Source organism: Lucilia cuprina, chromosome X, assembly GCF_022045245.1.
Source record: "Lucilia cuprina isolate Lc7/37 chromosome X, ASM2204524v1, whole genome shotgun sequence".
Lineage (NCBI taxonomy): Eukaryota > Metazoa > Arthropoda > Insecta > Diptera > Calliphoridae > Lucilia > Lucilia cuprina.
Genome location: NC_060949.1, coordinates 5221054 through 5245598, shown reverse-complemented (window position 1 = coordinate 5245598; position 24545 = coordinate 5221054).

The following is a 24545-nucleotide window of genomic DNA, read 5'->3' as shown; positions in this document are numbered from 1 at the left end:
TTTTTTTGTAAAATTTTTGAAAATTCGTATTAATTCTTTACTGTGCCACATTTTAAACAAAGTATTTAAGACCAGATAATATGAAATATATATTCAAAATTTTGAAATCGGACATTCTTAACCCATAAAATGTGGATTTCTAAGGTCGAATTTTGCAAAATTTGTGCATTCCAGAATACCATGTGGAAATATTATTTATTTGTTATCATTCCGAAATGCTTACTATGAAAAAAAATTGAAATGATGATAGCATTACGTTTATATGATGCAATAATTATGCTGTTTCAAGTTAATATTCTTTAAAGTTACTATTCAATAGGGTGGAAAGAAATACAGATATCACAATTTTATTGATCAGGCACATCAGGATCTCATATGATTTTTCCTATATATTCTATATTTTAAATAATTATGATGTTGAAGCAGTTTTAAGTATATTGAACTAATATAGTACTGACACCTATGTATTATCCGCTTTTAATCTAAATGAAGATGATGATGAGAACATTTCCTATTTAGTTATGATTTTTATACCCTCCACTAATATCAGTGGTGGTAGAGGGTATACATATGTAAGTTTGTCATTTCGTGTTTAACACTAAAAAATATTAATCTGAGACCCAACAAAGTATAAATTCTGGGTCCTTATCAAATTCTGAGTCGATTTAGCTATGTCCGTCTGTCTGACTGTATGTCTGTCTAAAACACATTAAAACTAACTAAGCCATGTAATTTCATGGAAATTATCACACATTCGTTCTTGCATGAGAGCTCTATTCTTGTTGAAAATTGGTGGAATCGGTCCACAATTTCATATACCTCCCATACAAAAGTTTGGAAAATTTGTTATTTGTTAATAACATCCGTCAGAATATTAATATATTTACAAAATTTTACCAGTGATCATCTTATATCATTCAACGTTAGAATTAATTTATCACTTAAAAGCAAATAACTTATTACCTAATTAAGATTTCCTAATAAAATTTGGTACATGTATTATTCTTATATACATAAATGTTACTGTTAATTTTTTTTCAAATAATGGGCGAAAATATCTTAATCGCACATTACTTGTTCCCAAATAAAGCTATTGGTACAAATTTTGGCACAAATATTAGTTTTGTATACAAGATTTTTTTAGAATCTTAGAAGCCTCCTCATGAATTAAATTAAAAAAATCGTATATCTAAGAAACTACAATTGACAAACTTGCAATAATTTACATATGAACACATTGGTTATCTGGAAAACTATTGTAGTTAGAATTTTCCAGAAGGTAAAACAAAAGTATATACAATAGACAATTGTTATACCCAACAATTGTTATACCCACAATGGGTCCTTCTTAAATTCTTACATGATCTAGCCATGTCCGTCCACCTGTCTTTTGACAACACGTTAGAGCCCAAACAGAATGAACTAGAGGGCAATTTTCCACAAAAATACGATTAAAGCGATGAAATTTCACATAAGTTAGTGTCTTCGTATCAAAAATCTTTAGCACATTTTATGTGAATCAGTACATAATTGACTCTACTCCCCATTTAAGATTCCCATTTAAAAATTACTTTAACGTTCATAATTGGCTTAAAAATATGAGTATAGCAAGTCTCTTATGAAGGATAATCTCTCCTCCGAATTTTATGTAGATAATTGAACCTTCCCCGACTTTAACGCTCCTTTCTGGATTAAAAATACATGTATACCTGTTTTAAAAATACTGGGACAGCGATGATACTCGACAACTAAACAATTAAACGAAACTAGTTTTTTAAGAATTAAAATGTCTTTACTAAATTTTATGAAGGTTCATATTTGACTCTAACCCACAATATAAGGTTTCCTCCAGAAAATAATATACTATACTATACTATACTATACTATACTATACTATACTATACTATACTATACTATACTATACTATACTATACTATACTATACTATACTATACTATACTATACTATACTATACTATACTATACTATACTATACTATACTATACTATTTATATACTATACTATACTATACTATACTATACTATACTATACTATACTATACTATACTATACTATACTATACTATACTATACTATACTATACTATACTATACTATACTATACTATACTATACTATACTATACTATACTATACTATACTATACTATACTATACTATACTATACTATACTATACTATACTATACTATACTATACTATACTATACTATACTATACTATACTATACTATACTATACTATACTATACTATACTATACTATACTATACTATACTATACTATACTATACTATACTATACTATACTATACTATACTATACTATACTATACTATACTTAATTATTGAAAAATTCTAACTTTTTTGACCATAGCTGACAATAAGTTTGTGTTATCATATACGAACAACAACTATTATTCGAGTAATTACAAATATATTTAGGTAAAAAAATGTTCTTTTAGAATTTATCTAAAAACTAAGTACATTTTTTGTCACATTTTGAATTTATGTGCTGTGAGGCAAAAAATATCCAACCATTTTGTGTTTTTTATATTTCTGAAATGCTTATTATGTAATAAGTAATTACTAGATTAGTAATTCAAATAGTATGTTGTAGCCATTACAATGAAGTACATATGTAATAACTTTCCATTGCCAAGTTTTTGCTGGGTATGTATTATGAAGTAAAAATTTTAATACAACTCAATTTTTCATCAAAATATATTATGTAACTTCATAATTTACAATTTTCTTTGAAAATTTACTTAAATTATACAATTTTCATTAGCTTTCGCAAAAAAAGTATTATTTGATTTCGCTAAACTGGCATTCGCAACAACCCTACTATTTAGGTATGTATGTTGTTTTTATAGTTCTTGGACTTTATTTATCAGAAGTAAGACAGTTATATTAGTGTAAGCATATGTGACTTTCATTTAAAATTCAGACCCTTCGTTTAAACATTTAAAGTATCCATATATTTATCTTTTTGACCAATAAAGTCGAAATCTTTCTAATCATGTAAAAGAATTATTTTCTTTCATTTCTTTTTATTTCTCCAACCATGTTTGTTAATGCAAAAAAGCAATCACATTACAAAAAGTATTATTTGCCAAAAATGGAAACACAACCCAACACAAATTGGGTACGTATTTTACAATGATAATTTTATTTTATTATTTTGTAAAAAAATAAGACGAAAAAATAAGTTTAATAAATAAGTAAATAGCTGTCTATTGTAAATATATGTATTGTAAATTCATGATGTACTTGTATTCATGTATGTGGTTTTGTGTATGAGTTCCGTTTCTTTTATGCGATCATAATTTAACGCTGATGTTTCCAACACATTTAAAAAACCTTGCAAAGGTATTAAACACACACTCACTCACATGTACAAACATCCCCTGCATACCCTGCAGTTCAAGCTGTTCCGAACTAGTGATTTTATTAATTTTTATTATGGCTACTTCTGGTTACAGAATTTCCCTAGACGTCAGTTACCTTTTATAAAAATACTATTTAAAAAGGATACAATTATTTGTTGTAAAACTGCTGGGATATGTTTACAAAGCAATTGTTTCGCTTAAAACACACGTTTGGTTGAACCGTAATAAATGTTTGTTTTACAGGAGTGTGTTTTTTTATTTATAGAAATTGAACGAAACAAGGCAATGTTTTTTAAGTGTGTAACTGTGTGTTTGTGTGCCGTATGATCCTAACTGGTCTAACTGACTGACTTTCTGGATAGTCAAGTGTGAGCTTTTGGGTGTATGTTTCTTTTGCCACTTGTGGTTAAAAATAAAGATTTATGAGGACATTTCAAAACACACAAATATTTAAAGTTTATTCATTTATTGAGCTGTTGCGGTGGCACGCGTCATTGGTTTTATTCGTAAGATGTGATGACGGTGATGTGAAGAATTCCTTCGACTTGTGTGTTATCGGTAATTCACTTCGACATGAATTGATTAATGATGTTAACATTCATGACCAATTGTTTCTTTCAATAAGTGAATACATATTCAAAATTAGTTTTTTTTGTTTAAGTACTATCGTTGTTTTCCAGTAAAAAAATATTCTTGATTTGCAAGCAATAAATATAAGTATTGCATCTCTAACTGCAATCTAAAAAATATTTTAGAGACCATATATTCTGAAATTATTTTTTGTGGTGTTTAAACTAGCTTCATATTAATTTAAATTTAGATATTTCTAAATTTGTATCAATGTTGACTGTTATACCAAGTTCACACGGAGCAGTTGAATTACTTAATTCGGCCTCTGAATGACAATAGCCAATTAACCCGTTTCTACGATACATTCGTAATTCGAGTTGACAATTCATCGCCATGTTGTTTTTTTCATTCATTATTTTGCCATTTTGTGAATATATCGACATTGCGACGGAAGTTATTAACAAAAAAATCCATTTTTCGGGAATATGTACTTTTGTATGGGAGGTATATGAAATTGTGGACCTATGCTGGCAATTTTCAGCAGAGATCAGGCTCTTGTGTAGAAACGAATTTGTGGTGATTTTCATGGAGTTATCTTGTATAGTTTTCGAGAACATTATATCAGAATGTGTTAAAAATGCTTATCTTTTTCGAGGTTGTTTCAAATTTGGATTCATAACTTTTTGCTGTGTGAACCGAGCAATTTGGTATTGAAAATGGGCAATTTCAATACCAAATTGCTTAGGATAATAATGAATATTTCCAGTGAATTTGGTTTATTTGTTTGGCTTAGTTTTAACGGAATCAGAATTTTATAAGGATTCAGAATATATATACTTTGTTGGGTCCTAGATGAATATTTCTTGGTGTTAATCGGGAAAACCAAATTATGCAAATACATGTTTTTATTGTGCGTCGTGTGGTATCAAGGACAAGTTATATACACGTTTCAACAGTTAAAGAACTTTGGCATCGATTATATTTTTCCACAGACGACCACTTTTTTTGGCCAAAACTAAAAAAGTTTTAAAAAAAATATTTTGATTTATCGAAAACATAAATTTGAGTTATTAGTTAAATTAAGCAATATTATAGTTATTACTATAGTTATTACAATCCAACTTTAAATTTTTATTCTTCAATGTTTAACGATACTTTTTTGAATATTTTAAAATATTTAAAGAAAAAAACATTTTATAACAAATCGAAAATCGCAAAAAATTTCCAGTTGGAATGAATTCCCACTTTTCCGACAAACCGATTCTTAAGAAGGAGTTCCACAATACGCGTCTTCGCGTCAAATCATTACGTGCTTTCCACACCTACTTTGCATTCTACGCTTCAAGTTACATGCGACGCTTCTTAAGCGTAATATTTTTGTTTTTTTTTTTACAGCTCTTATTTATTTTTTCATCATTAAACACATTAATTTATTAAAATTCAAAAATATGCCAAAGTAAATTTATAAAATAGACTCATTTGAACAGCTGACTATTTTTTTAAACTTGCTATTTGTGGACTTACTTGTCAAAAGTCTTTATGTTGCCATATTTGTTTTCATTTTAACGCTTACTTTTGTACAAATTTCTGAGTAATTTGTTGTATTTAATGTGAAAAAGTGTATTTTAAGTGTATAATATTTTTAAAAATGTTCAAATTTTTAAAAAATAAAGAAAACTCTGTGACTTTTAATATAAATAACAACATATTTTTAGAAAGTACAACAATAATGCCATATTTTCCATTAATTATTGGTTCATTTTTGTAAACAAATTTTGACAAGTAAGTATTTCGAACAAAAACAAATTGCCTGTGGTTTTTGTAGACGTTTGTTGTACAACAACTCGTGTCGCTACTTTATAAATTTACTTTGAAATATGCATTAAAAAAGAATAAAAATGTCAAAATTAGACGACAACGTTCGTTTAAGCATTCTACGAGTCAAGGCATTCTACGCTTTTGTACTTGTAACTTTCAACATACAAATGGGAAGAGGTCGGACTTTTTTAAAAGCTTATATGAAGTTGGTGATCGTAAAGATTTAAGAGGATATACCAAACATTATTGTTTTACGTGCCACTTAATTCTTTGAACCATAGCGCATTGTAACCATAAAATCATAATTATACATGATTTGAGTCTTTTAAATCACATTTTATGACTTAAGTTTGTATTTTTAATTTAAATAAATAAACTTAATTAAGTGAATACATATCACATTTTTACTGAAAATCATATCACAATGTTTACAAGAACTCGGTAAAAGGAATTTTGAAAATATATGTGTCAAGTTATACAGATAATAACTAAAATCAATTGAAATTAATAGAAAAATGGATTCATAGAAGTATCGATAGTTGAACTGAAGTATAAATAAGTAAGAGTGCTATATTCGGCTGTGCCGAATCTTATATACCCTTCACCATAGTGTATTTTAAACATATGTATTAGTTTCACAAATTTTTTTTAAGACCACAATAATATTACACCAAAAGCAAAACAAAACAAGTATGAATGTATAGTCGGGCGTAGCCGACCATATGATACCTTACACCATTCAGTATGTATGTTAAAAAATGGGTATTATTTAGAAAAATAAAGCATTTGGTTTGTTTTTTAACTTTATTTCGGAATATTTTTACTTTTTTTTGTCAAAAAATAGATTTTTTACAAGAGGATTCAAAGCGGAGTAGGGCAAAATATGGTCCTGTCGTTAAATAGAGCCCAAAGGCCCTATTTGGAGGGTGCGGTTGTATGGATGCTAGTCGAAATAATGGACCGATTTTAACCATTTCCAATAGGCTTCGTCCTTGGACCAAAAGAAGCGCGTGAAAATTGCGGCCTGTACCTTGCGCACAAGGTTTACATGGACAGCCAGCCAGACGGACGGAAGGACATAGCTTAATCGACTCAGAAAATGATTCTAAGCCAATTGGTATACTTTAAGGTGGGTATAGGACGAATATTTTTGTATGTTACAAACATCACCACAAACGCAATATACCCTCCCCACTAAAGTGGTGTAGGGTATAGTGAACAAAAACAACGCTAAACGAAATAAAAAACAAAATACAAGGCATCTAAACCAACAGACATCTAAACATACATAACAAAAAACACAGAAAAATAATAACAAAATAAACAAGGCAATAAAACCAACCTACATCCAAATATAAGTTAAAACAACCATTTGGTTGTTAATAAAAAATAAGGGTTGGGTCACCCATGGGACCCAACTCACTTTTGTTAATTAAATTAAACACCGATTTATAATTACAGTAAGCAATATTTATTCCGTTCGCGTCCTAGAATTGAACTGAACTGATAATTTGAATAACAATTAATATAACCTTAATTTTAGGCTAAAATATGCTTACTAATAATTAATTAAAATATGCTTACACACTAAATTATCCACACGCGCATAATTGGTGGTATCCGGTTGCATCTAACAATAAATGCTGAATCGCATTTGTGTCATGCGCGTGTTGCAATATGTTTAACCTGTTGGGGGCCAGAAGGTTGTTAACTTATATGAACAGAATTCACAAAAACAAAACAAAATACAACAGCATCCAAACGTACAAAACCAAGTACACAGCTGAATAAAACCAAATACATCTACACACACATGTACATCTTTATCCAATTCACAGTGTTGTTGTTGTTTATTTAACAAAGCATGAAAAAATATGAAATTTTTTGATGAAATTTTCAGAGGTTGTCCCGGATTTTTGCTCATATCTCCGTTATTTACCGACCGATTTTGCTGATTTTAAATAGCGATCTTCTCGAAAGCATGTCTAACAGAATTATTGAAAATTCGGATCTCGCCGATATCTGGGGTCATCTAAAAACTGATTTCAACAGACAGACAGACGGACATGGCTTAATCGACTCCGCTATCTATAAGGATCCAGAATATGTATGCTTTATAGGGTCGGAAAATTATATCATAGAAATTACAAACGGAAAGACAAACTTATATATACTCTTCTCACGAAGGTGAGGGGTATAAAAATAAGTATAAATACAAATATGTTTATTATCTGTAGCCAATAGTTTGACGATTTAAAAAGTTCTATTATGCAATTTTCAGGAAATTTGACGATTTTGTACGCAAATTACCTGGCAACTATGGGGTTGAATGAGAGCGTGAATTACGAAAAATTGCACCATCTGAACGGGTTATTACATTAATTAAAAAATCAGCATAACTTTAAGAGAGTGAAATATCATATTTTGGATTCCTTCAGCAGAGCTTCTATGCGATTAGTCCCATAAAAAATCATTATATCTTTCATAGCAAGTGTAAGCAGTTACCAATAATTTCTACAATTCTGATTCAGAGGAAGTACCACTGGGTTATTCGTTAGTGGATTTTTAAAATGAAAGAATATTGTAAGTTCTCTGGTTTCCCGGTTTAACGAATACTCAGTTTAGCAAATTCGCGATTTAACGAACGGGCAAATGGTTTCCATTGAGTACCATATATTACGACTGAAAGAGTCAATTTTGTACTCGATATAATGAATTTCTAAAAATTAAAAAAAGAGATCACTGAACTTTACTATTAACCAAAAGCAATAACATATTAAGATTTTATGTATGTTCCATACCCAATTCAATGGGTACAAACATCTATAAATACAAAAATCCTGGAATAAAAATTAAAATATTATTTAAAAAATTATTTTCAGAAATACACATAAATAAGATTTATTTGATAATCATATATTTTAATATTGAATTCTTTATTTAAGGGAATATTATGATTATTTTACTAATAAAGTTGTGTAAAGAAATTGTTTTTAATGAAAATTGCCGTAAAATGCTTAGAATTTCACATCGATTAAAATGGGGATCAAATCCCTAATTAACAATTATTTTTCGCAATGACACAACTACACCTTCATTAAAGAAAAAATATAATTTTTTACCTAATTTTAATAAAATTTTTTATAAAATCTTTAATTTCGGTTTGATTCTCAATTTAACAAAATTCTATTTTTTTGCACACTGCATAAAAAGGCAAGGAAATTGTCAAAAACTTTATTCACAAGTTTTAAAAAATGTTAAAAAATTAGACTTCCTACCTATAATTACCCTATTTTTTATCATTAAATCATAGAAAAGTTATTATTCGGTTTAACGAATTTTTCGTTTTTACGAATGGGCCTGACATTATATAAGTATTTAGTTGAACCGGGAAACCACTACAGAAAGAAGCTAAAGTGATTATGTAGTTTATCCCCTTTATTCATACACGACATTTTATTTTATAAACGGCTTATTAAACAAATTTCCCATACAAAATCCAATTTATAAACCTTCTAAAGAATAAAAATTGTTTATACACAGAATATCTGCGATATCCGAGTTTTCAATAATTCTATCAGACATACAATGAAAGAAAAACCTTCACTCCAGACATGAATTTCAACACTTGCTCAATGAAATAATTCATTATTTACGAGCTAACGTAGCCCTTCACTGGATTAATGGAGAATGTTTCATTAGTGTTATGCATGTTAATTTTTTTACTTCACTGTGAAACTATTTCATTGACAAATTTTAATTTAATGAATATATTTCATAAAGTAATTTCGTTGCAAAAATTATCTTATTCCATTAAAATCATGCAATTGTTGCGCAAACTGAACAACTTAGTTGCATTAGTAAAATGATTATGAATGACTAATTTTCTCACATTTTATGAAACTATATCATAATATTATGATATATATTTCATTGTTTTTATGAACTTGTTTCCTATTCAAAACTATTAAATATTAAATATATATATATATATATATATTTTAATTTTAATAATATATTTGATTTTTTTTTTTACGTATTTCTGTACATAAAAAATTTAAATTTAATAATAAATAGACAATCACATACATACATACTTACAAATAAATAAATATAAAATATTATTAAAATATTCCAGGAAAATAATTAAATTGCTGGGGATCACATTCTGTGATCGTTGTGTAGTATCGTTATATGATTTTAAAATCCAAATCAATCTGTAAATAAATAAATAATTAAATAATAAATGCATAAATAAGTAAATCAGTATACAAATATTAATAAAGTTATAATATTTAAGAATATATATATATATATATTAAACCGACTCACGTGTTTTTGTTATCCCTCTCAAAATTTACCTTGCTTTGTTTCATTCCAAAAATATTTTTTTGTCTAGCAATGACCGTTTCTGAGCTAGACCAAATAAAAAAGGTATTTTGGAATTATTATTATTATTTTTTTAAACTAAATATCTAATATTGGGTATTGTTTGAAAGAGGTTTTAAAGCCGCGTCCAATGATGTATTAATCATTAATAACCGTCTGCTCATAATTATCATATTCCAAAATATTAAAATTGTTAGGTTTTTCACTAATAAAAATATGCTACATTTTTAAAGTTTTGCTCACAACTAGACTTAGCTTCAAAACCCTTTTCAAATGATACCACATATTGTATATTTTGTTTAATAAATACTGTAAAATTAAAAAAAAAAAAGATAACAAAAACGAGACTTTTTTGTAAACGGTCCACCACGAACGGTCATCGATAGCCTAGAAAAATATTGGGAACCATTATAAAATATAACAAAGATTATTTGAAGCTGGGTAAAATATTGAATTTAACATGAAAAATCGTGTCCCCCATTTTCCTGAAAACTGTCCAGCTCACGAATGGACAACACTTAACCGCAAATATTTTGGGTAACATCAAATTACATATCAGCGAATATTTTGAGGGAGGGAACTCAAGCACCATTTTTTGTGACTCGGTCTAACGTATAAATGTATATTTAAGTTCTCATATACAGTGTCTCTCATAAGTATTCGAATTTAGGTATAATATGAAAAGAAAACAAATTTAATAACATAATTTGTATGCAAAATTAATAAATAAATTTGTTAAATTCACTAGACAGTCCTTAGCTTTGATATTACGCTTTTTAAAACTTTAAAAATTTACATTTACTTAAATTAATTTAACTAAACGTAGTGGTCGAAATATTAAAAATATATTCGTACTCCATGGACTATAACGAAAACGGATTAGTATACTAAAACCCTTCCTTTTTTTGGTGTATCACTGTGTTATTAATTTGATCTTAGAGAAAAGATTATTTTGGACCCACCCTAATGTATATGTATATTATTAATACGGATAAAACTTTTTTAAAATATCTATCCGTTGGTCTTACTTCAACTAAACATTATTACGCTAAATTTTTCAGTTGAGACCCACAGTATATAATTTGTATAAGTGCTAAAGTTTATGTTTTCACTTAATAAAATGTCGATTTAAATGACTCATAAATGAAATTAATTCTTGACGGCAAAGCAGCATATGCACAATGAATTTTGTTCGTTTACTTTCTTTTCAAGCTTGATGTTTGAGATTCACAAAACATTTGCTTTAATTGAATAGAAATCTTTGTGGCTTTTAGATACTATAGTTGCAATTCTTAAAAATATTGCTACCGAAATTAAAAAAAAGGACTAAAATTCTATATATTTAATACTTATACATAATGATTTTTTTTATAAACTTACCATTTTATTTTTGATTGGTAAAAATTTATTTTCAAGTAAAAAAATTAATGTATACTTTTAAAGTTTAAATTAATGTATTGCACGCAATTTAGCAATCCTTTAAATATGTTCGTAAGTAGGTATGTTTTTTGTTTTTTTAAATGTAATTATTTTATTCTGTTCAGGAGTAAGAATATCCAAAGGCTGTCCGCAATGCAACAAATCTGGAAATCAACTGAATATATATCTTTAAAACGCCGGCTTTATATACTACGAGTAGCAACGATAGACACAACTTATACACACAACAGAATACAATTAAACTAAATTATGTTTGTATTTACCAGTATAATAAATACATACAAATGTACATACATACAAATACTGACTCGTAACGCCACTATGCTTTTCAATTTGGGTAGTGCCATCGTCAGTGTTGCCATTTTAACATTATTAAAACACAAAAAATGGGGACGCTCTTGTGATAGATTGATATTTGGCGAATATCGAAATACCATAGAAAGGTTTTGTAGGGCGTGATCAAATGTTAAGTAAAAAAATATATATTATTTTTTCGCGATCTTGAAAAAAGTACGCGCATCAAAGGCGATGAGTTTATATAAATATAAAACTTTCTAAATGAACATTTGTTCCTAACATTATCTTAAAGGGAATATTATTCTTTAAAAAATAATTATCTAATTTCTAAAAAAGTAACAAATTTTTAATTTGCAATTGGATCAATTATGAACTAATTCTGAATTCCAGAGAGTGATAAAATTCTAATAACAAACCATTTTTGGAAATGCCTATATCTTAATACTTTTATATTTGGTTTTTAAACGATTTATTGACAATGATATAATTCTCAAAACATATTATCGTTATTGTAACAATTTTAAAATATCATATTATGATTAAATACAGGTATTTCATCATGATATTTTTGTATTTATCATAATATACATGATCATATTATGATCCAAATTCAATTTGGCGATTTATATGAAATTTTGGTTAATAAAAAATTTAAGTATAATTTCATAAAATTGGTAGTATTTTTAAGCCTGAACGTTAGTCGTTTTCTAAACCGAACCTTATATGGAGGCCATGTCCAAATGTAAACCGATTTTGTCCATATTGAATACCAATCAAACTGCAACAATAGTTTAGGTCCTATCGTTCTTTTAAGAGGCTGACAGTCTGACTGACTAACAGACGTATCTAGATCGTTTGAGAATAAGGACCTAGAAAATTTCAATGTTACAAATGAGATCAAAGATTTATAGTCGAAACTAGATCATTCAAATTAAATGTTTCACTTTTCTTAGCTTTTTTATCACTTTCTGGTTAACAGTTTTTTAAATCAGCCGAAAAACCGAACAGTTCTGTACCTATGTATATCGGAAATTTATTGTACAGCCAGGATGTATGATAACTTCTGTAAACAAATTTTTAGCATTTTTAAAACTTTTTGATGATGTAAAAATATGATAAATAAACATTTTAAAATTTATAACACCGAACATTGATCGAACCTCACTTTTTACCGAACTCCGAACCCGTACCCGAACGTTCGGTCGGGCACTATTGGTAATATAAGGTAGAAGGAGGATCATTCGCCAGAGGCGCACATCTGAAAACCGAGTAATCGATTTCATCATATAATCAAATTTTGTTTTCCTTTATCAATTATCTTTCATTCATGAAAGTCTGAATGAATAATTTTACATACATACTATATGAATTTTTTGAGCTAACTTTTTTAATTTTTGTGATAAAAAAAATTTTTTGGTTATAGAATGTAAATAATATTCAAAAACAAGAGATATTTTTTTGAATATCATAATTTGAAGCACGAAAAAAATTAAATTAAACTACCGAAATGCTCTTGGGGCACATGCGCCAAACAAAAGGAATACCTGTGACAATTTTTGTTAAATTGTGTATTAACAATATATATGTAGTTGGTTTATTATACTTTGTGTAATGTATTTAAGTATAAATCTGCAAAATAAGTTTTAATATTTTATTAATTGGGTTAGTGCAGAAAAATTAAAAAAATATTTACATTAAGATGACAGAGGAATGATTGAAATGGCTGAAACTAAAGCCAACATATCTTAGTATATCAAGAAAAAGATTGATAATATGTATTGTTTTTTTTTAAGAAATTTGTCGTTCGTATAGCATAAGAACAACAACCTACATAAATATTTTTTTTCTAGACCTGGTTCACACTGGGAAACACTTGTTGAGAAACTGATTTTATGTGTGGGAGAAAGAGATGGTTGATATTTCTCTTTCTTTCACACACAAAAATCAAAAGTTTTCTAGTGTGAACCAGGTCTTATTGACTACGGAAGACAGGACATTCAATTTAATGTTTACTTTTTACGGAAATTTTAAGACTGCGGCAACACTGCATAAAGTACAAAATCATAAAAGAACGATTAGTTTTCTAGAAGAAATTCTCTGGTTTACTCAACTTGCTCTTAAATAGGTGGAGTAATTGTTGAATGCATAACGTGACCATATAGCCCGCATTTTATTGTATTTCTCTTTTTCAAGACTGACATCACATTTAACTTCTGTGTATCTTGCTTTTTAAACAAACATATATACATATGTATGCACATTTGTATATATTTCGGGAAACTTTGATGCATATGCTGTTTGAAGACAATATTATGTTGCATTTAATTATAATTCCACAACCCCTTTAATTAAATTGATTTTAAAATATTAATAAAAAAAGAAGAAGAAATCTGTTTATAATTTTCAAAAGTTTTAAATCAAAACAAAAACCACAATTCTTTATAATAAATTAACAAAGTCATCATTGAATATTTTTAAATTTGAAAAGGGAACGGTGCTTTTGACATGAAGGAAAGAGTTTAAAAGATTTAAAACATTTACAAATGTATTATATTAAGGTGGAACAAATAATTGTGGTCACAAGCAATAGAAAACAAGTATGAATGTATAGTTGGACATGGCCCTACTCCAGTAAATATGATTAAAATTTGTTTAAAATTGCGACCTGCGTGTGCATAAGATTTACATGACACACAGACGGGCGGACATAGCTAAATCGTCTCAGAATGTGATGTATACCGATTGGTATACTTTAAGGCTAATAATAAAACTAATATTTTTCAGTGTCGCAAACATAGAATTTATGCAAAGGGGCAAATCTGAGTATGACAAAACCTAAATCTGTTGTCAAAAACGTATGTCTTGAGCAAGAAAATAAACTAAAGATGACGTCGTCAGGCCAACATAATTAAAACTTTCTGCGCATATAGCAGCTCTGACGTCACACAATCTGTGTTCCTATTGGTAATAATTTTCAGCTAAAAGTAAAACAGTGGGACAATTTATTATTTTTATTTAAAGATTAATAGATAGTTACCATTCTTTTATAAATTCATTATTTATCATTTTATATTTTTTAATCCTAATATATATTATAAATCTCTTTGTAAGTCTATTCGTTTGTTCGTCAATCACACCTAAAAGGCTGAACCGAATTTCTTGAAATCTGGAACATTGGTAGATCTATTTTCGGAGGGAGTTATAAGCTATGTCGTTTTTCAAAACTTGGACTAGGAGGGCGCAAAGAGGGAGTAAAATGGATGAAAAGCAGTCAAAATTAGTACTAAACCCAAAATATATTCCATTAAGCTTTTTAAAATTTTAGAATTATAAATTAGCATAGTACTGTTGCGAAAGTTGGACCAAAAGGAAACAAAAAAAGGGATTCTGTATATACTAAAGACACTAAATTTTAAATATTAAAAAGCGGCTAAAATTACTACTTTTGAGCCTTAACACCAATTATTTTCTTTACTTAAATATAACTTACATATATTCCATTAAATATTGTCCACAAAAAAATTATAAGAAATTTCTTCATAAGGACCTTAAGAATTTTGAATGAATATTTAAGTATGTAAGTTGTTATGAAACCACTAAAACCCATCAACGCCGGTTTAAAAATCTAATGTTATATAATAATAAATTTAGGGCAAAATTTTTTATATTCTTCCATAACTGATGTCATATTTTTTCTTAACTGTCAAAGTAAATTAAATTGCAGGATTACCAACTTTTATAATATACATTAGAGTTTTTCAAGAAATTGTAATTTCAACACATGAAACATATCTGGAAATCTTCAAAAGGGAACAACTACGTCCATCTAAAGGTAAATCATGCGCAAGGAATAATCTTTAATTAATGTATTAGTTAAAAACTATAGGAATAATCCAAACAAACACAAAATGCAAGAAAAAACTTCATTTAAAATTATTCTAAATTTGAAATAAACTCGTTGTGTTTGCTGAGTTGGACCAATATTAACACTAAAATAATATTAAAAAATAAAAGCAATTGAAAATTTCGTGTTTTTTCTGAAAATGTTTTTAATAACATTGTCGCAAAAAAACAGCTTTTGCTAATGTTTATTGCTTCAGAAGGGACAATGGAATTGTTTAATGCTTGAATTTACGCTTAATATAAACGATTATTGTTAATTTCAATACAGACCAAATGCAGTCTAAATACAACCTACACCACACAAATGGAATGGCATTTTGATTATGTCTTAAAGTTAGTAACACTTGCGTCAATGCAAAAATGTTATCCGTCTATAAAATTATTTTATTGAAATTCTCTGGAAGCGGTATATGCTATACAAGAGGCTCTTTACAAAATTCGACTCAAAAAATTGTATATATAAAAAAAGTTACTATAAATTCTTATATTTAGCAGTACATTCATCAGTTAAGCCAACATCAATCCCTTAAATATCTTCTACATTAATAGCTACTATATTACTTATCGGCATTTATTCACAACGAGGGTATGATGTATTCGTATACATTTTGTATTTTAATATTTTTGTTAATTTATGTAAACAAAAATAAAAATACGTGTATTGAATTCACACTGAATCTGTACATGTTTCATATATCAGCACAAACGCATAATACCTCCCGACTATAGTGGTGTAGGATATAACAAGTTAGAGTGTTATATTCGCTTATGCCGATCCTTAATAACCTCTACCTGTAAGCTACCATCATCGATGGTGATAGAGGTATGTATGTGGGGAATTTCGTGTCATGTGGTTCTTCGATCTCTTCCGATTTGGATGAAATTTGCAAAAAGGATAGTACTATTGGATATTAGGACAAAGGACATACACAATTTTCAGCTTTATTGGACCTAACAAAAAATTGTTCTTAGGAGTGCAGATAGCTATTTCTTCATTCTTTCTAAAAAAAAATATTTTTTTTAATAATACATAAAACTTTATTTACACGATTTTTAACATTAAAATACTTGAAAAAAGGTATTTTGCAAAAATTTTGGATTTTTCAATTAACCTTTTCAGGAATAGATGTAAATAGACCAGAAGAAACTGTCGAAAAACGCGATTTGGGAAAGTGATTGTTATGCACTTATTCGCATCCATGCTTCATAAACTGAATTTTACTAATCGAAAGTATAGACTCCGAGATTTTCGTTAAAGCAATTCTCTGATCAATCTGATCTGTATGTATGTATGTATGTATGTATGTATGTATGTATGTATGTATGTATGTATGTATGTATGTATGTATACCATATTTTACTATTATATTTTACTATTATATTTATTGCTAAATATTTAATTATAATTTCAATTGGAATTCTTTCTGACCATATGTGCCTTTTAATCTTTACAAAAGTTCCATTTTGAACATAATTTGATGCAAGATTATTTTTTTAAGAATAAACGATGTTAAAAAAAATGAAGATAATCAGACCACGATTTTACATACATACATACATACATACATACATACATACATACATACATACATACATACATACATACATACATACATACATACATACATACATACATACATACATACATACATACATACATACATACATACATACATACATACATACATACATACATATATTTATCTCCTACGTATGAACATAAACTCGTTTTAAATTGGAATCATTATGTTATTAGTTTCTAAAAGTAGCTTAACTCAATCTTATGTCGAGTTTTCGTACGAAAATTCGTTTGGAAAATGCCATATAAAATTTATGTATCAGTTATTAAATAGTAAAGTTATATTAGTTTTAATTGTGATATTTTTTCTGCTTGTGAGTGATTTCAATCACCATAAGTAACATAATAATGGAAGATTTTTGACATCTGTCAAAGAGTAACCTTGCACTAGGGAGCAGCAATATCACGGTTGATGGAGCACCATACAATGTAGCCAATGAAAATGGATATGAGCGAAAAGGGCTGTTTATCTATTATTTAATTAATGTATTGATTACTAATATATTTTTTCACATGTATGTATAGTAGCTATACCTATGTGCTTTGCTACCCTAAAATTACTATCAATATAACAATACACAGACTTTACGATTTTAAGCTATAACAGTTCCCAGATTTTTGTATTTAATTCATATGGAGGGATCCCTCTATCAAATGTCCACCAATATATTACCTTAATATTCACACAAATTTATGATTTTATATCCAAAATACTTTATTTAAATGGGAGGTGCCAAGTCTAATGATGGTCCCAAATGTTCACATGAATGTTTAAGTTCTTCGCACAAAATTAAAAGATTCTAGCTCCAATAATTTCCTAGAAAAACGAATTTTTATAGTAAATATTGTAATACTATGTATGATTGATTGTTGTTAAATATTATGGTTTTATCATTATGTATATTATTTTTGGTGTTTGGTTTGCAAATATTTTTGAAAGTAGTAGTACAAACATATTTTTTAATGGCTTTAGCTTGTTTTAATTCATAAATCTTTTTTATAATAATTATAAAAAAATAACCCGTGAATTTTTTTTAATAAGGATCTAAATGTATATAATTATGAAAAAATTATTCATTATAATAATTTATGTTCTAATGTTTCCTTTCCGTACTGTGCTTTAAAGTGGAGAAACATTTCAGCATTATAAGACGAATATGTAGATCAGTAAATATGGTTTATTTGCGAATTTTTCCATACAAGACAATGAAGATATGAGAAAAAACAAATAACTGAAATTGGTATCCGCCATCAAGTCCGCTAATTTATGTTATCATGAATGTCAAGGTTGTTTGTAGAAAATTTTAAAATCTTAGTTTTAATAGTTTATGAGATAAAGGAATTTTTGTATTTAATTCATATTGGAGGTACCAAGCCCTCTTATGAAAGTCCGCCCATTTCTCTCCTAAATATAAATATGCATGTTTAAGGTATTCGTGTTTCGTGATTGCAATAGTTTCCCAGATGAACAAATTTGAGTATGTAGTACCTATGTGGATTAGCATAGTACCTTAATGCTAATCCGCCCACTTTTTGTCCTGTTACACTGCAGCAAGACTGCCCATTTTTCCAATATGTGTTCCTATTGTTTTAGTTTTGTAGTTTTAGACATACCGTAAGCCTCTGCACAGTGGGGTCTCCCTGAACAAAACTTGGCATTAACTAAACTACAATGTTTTGGTATAAATTATGGGTATTGATGGATAGAGTAAGTCCTTTAGATACGAATTAAAAAAAGAAAAAGTTGTACTTAATGCAATTTTTTTGCAAAATTTTTAATTACATTTATAAATATCGTAATTACTTTCGCGAAAGACTAAATTTAATGCATCTTCTGGAAGATTTCTGGATTATATTTTAGGAAAGTTCTTTTCACAGTTATAAAGGGATCCGAATTAATTAATAGAAAATTGAAAATATCTTTCATATTTTGTATTCGGCTGCATTTACGGAAATTCTGTTTGTTCGTGGCTTCTTGAGGTTCTTCCGACATATCTGCTACGCTTAATTTTGACTGTGAATTATAAGGATTATGTTGTGAATGGTGAACTTTAATATTTACATAGTAAAGATTATAGTTTGAATTTATACTAAGTTACTTTTTAAATAGCGTACACGGAAGAATGTCCCATCCAAGAAAAATCTTTTTACAATGCTTACGTCTAATTTTGATTAACTCATATTTAGCAAAGTATGCATATACAGTTTACGTCCAAAAGTACGTACCCTCTTTATAACGAGTGTCCAATAATACGAATGGCAAAATTGTTCCATTGTCTACTCTATAGTACGAATAATGTCACAATTTTTCTGTTCGATAGTACGAATAACGCGTATGAATGATTTTTTTTATTTATTATTTCGGTATCATTCACCTTTAGATTAGTAATTTTGAAATGTATTGTGTTTTTAAAAGTCCTATACACACAATTTACTGCATGTATATTTACAAATCAAAAATTATTTAGTGTTATTAATTTATATTCTTGGAATTTCGATGACCCAAGAGAAGAAATTAAATTGGATGATAACGCCAATGAGAAGAATATTGAAGCCTCAAAAGCGCTGTAATTGGAAAGGCTGTAGGAATCATTTTACAAAGTAATAAACACCAATGTTAAATTATGGATTTTCTAATAAGCAAAATGTTATTTTTACATGTATGAACTGTCAATTTTGAAAGTAGTATGACTCCACATTCCAATGGGTTTAAGCATTACTATATTTTTCCAAGTTTTTAAGAGAAAATTTTAAATAAGAGAATTGTTTTGAAAGTGGTATATTCCATTCAAGTTTCTAATAAACGTTTTATGTAATCTGAACATGTATAATACATTTTAGAACATATATGTAGATACATGCAAATTGTCTTTGGCACACATATTTTTAAAAACATTAAAATTTAAAACCTTCTATATCTCATTTCAACCATTGGAATCACGATACTAACAATTCGTCTACGTAAATATGTCCCTTTTATGCCTGTTTATGGACAAAAAATTTATTTGAAATAATACATATTTATTATATTTTCTTTCGTTATGTAATTTTTCATGAAAAATAATACAAAAATAAATTAATCCAATATTTTTGTGTTTTATTTGAATTTAAACATACCGAATTTTTCGGTACTACGAAAGGGCCTGACACTATCATTCGCACTAGTGGACGTCCACTGTAATTTGGATTGGTGTTTAATAAATTGCCGTTAAAATTTAAAAACAGTGAATTTATGTTTTCTATTTCATCCAAAAAAAAAAAAAATGAATTTGGCTTGTATAACACCCCACCTCCGAAAGTGAATTTACATACGTATAATTTTTGTCTAATTTTTCTCCTGTCACAAACCCGAAATCTTTCAACCCCATTTTTGATATGATGTAGCCCGCAAAGTTCTCCAATCCGTCTGACTCAATATCATTTAATTGATTTATCTATAAAAAATCTATAAAAAAATTAATATTGCTTTTAAAAAAACTTTTAAAATATTTGCCTCTATTTCTTCTTCTGGGTCCATTTATTTTTTTCCAATGGCGATGAATTCCAATAGCGATGGATGATCGTGTAATCCGCCTTTGGCTCGGATTGCACTAAAAAAGTTTTCTATACAATCTTGGTTGAATTTAGCGGTCAATATATACTCCATCCCGTAATTTTCTAAAAGATGTTTTTGCAACAGTGGTAAGGCATTATTATTCTATAAAATTTCCCGTTGTAATGGAAGTAGATTTCCTCTAATGCGATTTGGAAACAAATTTCGTACAGCCTCATTCATTTTGTTTAAACAAGTATTTTGTTCTTTTGCGTTAAATATATCAAACCAAAAGCTATTAGCATCCCTACACAGGCCCAATTCTACACAACGTTTTAATGCTGTTGATACTGTATGGGAAAACAGTTTAGTGGCAAGTTTAACTTTTTGTATTGCTATTAATTAAAAACGAGGAAAATAAAAAATATGTATTTTCGACTATTTTCTAGTCTATACATACCAGCACCTTTTACGTTTAGTATTTCTGGGGACAATGTTTTAATGATGTTTAAATCAGAACGGCATAACGTCATGAGTTCTTCAATAATATATTTTTTAAGATTTTAGTTTTTAAAATAAAAATCGGTATCAACAAAATGGTCCCTTAAAAGTTTTATTAAATGAGGAACGTCGGCAAAAACAAAAATTACTTTATTTTTATCACAGGGTGATTAAAATGGCTTTTGCACAGATATCTCCAAAGCTGCTGATTTTCTGGTCCAAGATCGCTAACTGCGGCCACTACTTTTTTTGTAAAGTTCCGAAACTACACTATGGCTTCAGTCATTTTACAACTAAAGTTATAAAAAACCCGTTGTTTCCAACTACCGCGAATTCGTCTCACCATAGCGACTTGGACCATTCTTTTTGGTTCAACAACTACGTCATAAGACCATTCGTCTTTACACTTCATTTTATCGAAGGAAAGTATACATAATTTCTCCTAAAGAGCCTATTCACTTGATCTCATAAGAGATAATGTTTGCATTTGGATTCCTGGTTCTACACATAGTTTTGAGGACCATCTACGTAGTGTTGAAGGCGATGGTAGGGGATAATCATTTTTTCGTAAAAATTTATAGATACGAGGACCAGCAGAATACAATGACGTAGAGAACGAAATATCATCTAAATTGTAACGTGGAACCTTTAAACGACTGTTCACGTTTTTGGAGTAATTTGGCATTATTGAAAACTGATTGCCTTTTACTTAACTTAATTCAAGTTCTAAGGAAGCTATTTTGTCGTTAAGCTTAGCCACCTGTTCTATAAGTTTTTGTTCATTTTCTATAAACGAATCACTAAAATGGTTTAAAGTAAAGTATTGACCTTTAAAATAAGTATTACCAAAACTTACGTTGTTTGAGTTCCTATACTTGTACAATATTTTCTCACAATTTTGCTAGAAATGCCGATAGTCTGTAAACCATTTCTAAATGTATATAGCAATTGTAAAATTAAAGTGAATATAATTTAAGGTTGAATATTGTTTAAGGCAAATTGAAAGTGTTCCAAACTGATCAACCATATTAAGGAAGCTGCTACACAATGGCCACAGTAGAGAGGATCAATTTATTCACAATTGGTAAGTATCTACAGTCCAAAAATATACTTACATACATACAGTGTCTCTCATAAGTATTCGAATTTAGGTACACAGAGAAAACAGATTCGTTGTGATAACCGAATTTGTTTCCAATCGAATTCAGTCGGTTCTCACAACTATACCAAAATTCGATTGTAATTATTGAAAAATTCGGTTACTATAACTGAATATATGGTGTACATAACTATTTTTTTTTTTATTTATTCGGTAATGTGGTTTGAAATTATTGGTATTTGCAACTGAAATATTACTTATTGAAAACAAATTTGTAGATTTTGTGTATTTTAAAATATATTTAATTTTATTTAAAATATTTACAATTAAATATGAACGAATAAACTTACAAAACTTATATAGATATATAAGTTGATGGTTGATGATGAAAATTTGATGTTTATGTCGGAAATTTTGCTCTTTATCCTGTCCAACATGTCCAAAGGAGTACTACATTTCCGCAGCTGTAAAATTATGAAAACTAAAATAACACAAAATATATTAGAAGATAAAAAACATATTAAACATTACCTTTTCTATCCGATTTTTTTATCCGCAAATTCCATTTGGCTTTTTTTAAATATAAATTCATTTTATTTTATATATTTTTATAAACGTCAACTAAAATCACCAACTTATTGGTTGTGAACATCGAATTTGGCTCCTCTAATCATCAATCAATTTTAAATAATGTTTCCATTGATAATTGGTTGCAGTGCTTAATATTTTTTACTCTCTACTATTTTTCGGTTGAAACGACTAATATTTGATGTTCTGACGATTTAATTCTAAATTAAAATCGGCTTTATTTACTGAATTTACAAAAAAATTTAATAACCGATACAATTCAGTTCAAATTATTGATATGGAAATTGTTAAAACCACCATTCGATTATAATTATGGTTTTTTAGTACTGAATATAGAAAATTTGTTAATTTTACAGATTTTTAATAAAAGCAATAGACTTTTAATTAATTTAACTAAATATTTATCATAGTAGCCGATTTCCAATCAATCTTTTTTCTGTGTGTATAATATAAAAAGAAACTAAATTTAATAACATATTTTGTATGCAAAATTAAAAAATTAATTTGTTAAATTCTCTAGACAGTTCTTAGCTTTGATATCACGCTTTTTGAAACTTTAAAAATTCACATTTACTTAAATTAATTTAGCTTTATTTAAAAAAAGTCCATAAAATTACCTCACAAAAGTGTACGAATTTTTTCTGTATTTCATATTTGACTATATTATACGAAACATAAAAATTAGAATCGAGTGTTTTTTTTGCTAAAAATTAAATATTGGGACTTAAAGGTTCCTTCTGGTATCTAAAAATAATAATTTTTGTTATAAGGATTTGTTTTTAAACATTCCATGATATATTTTTGGTATCGTTCTTCTGTTTCTAATTGAATTATCTGGATCTTAAGTCCCTTTTCGTACCACTAGGATCGATATTTTCCGACAAAGTTGGCTAGTATATATAATTGTAGATATTAGCATTAATATATTTTAAATTTTCAAGACGTCGTAGCGGTGTACAACTCCAAAACATGCCTTGACAAAACGTCATCCTATACAGTAGGTTTTAGTTTTTACTACTCATAACATTCACGATTATGTTGCCCATTACAAAAATTTTGGGCTTATTTTGATCATAGTAGATAATATTTAAACAGATATGAATATTATTGAGTTAGACCATAATGATATGGTGACATTCAGCCTAGAGGCCATTGGTTATAAAAAGAATGATTCCACTATATTGAATGGCGTTTCTTCGAGGCATGCTTTGGAGTTATAAACTTCCACAATATATTGAGTCACAATATATATAGTCAAATATGAAATACAGAAAAAATTCGTATACTTTTGTGAGGTAATTTTATAGACTTTTTTTAAATAAAGCTAAATTAATTTAAGTAAATGTAAATTTTTAAAGTTTTAAAAAGCGTAATATCAAAGCTAAGGACTGTCTAGTGAATTTAACAAATTTATTTATTAATTTTGCATACAA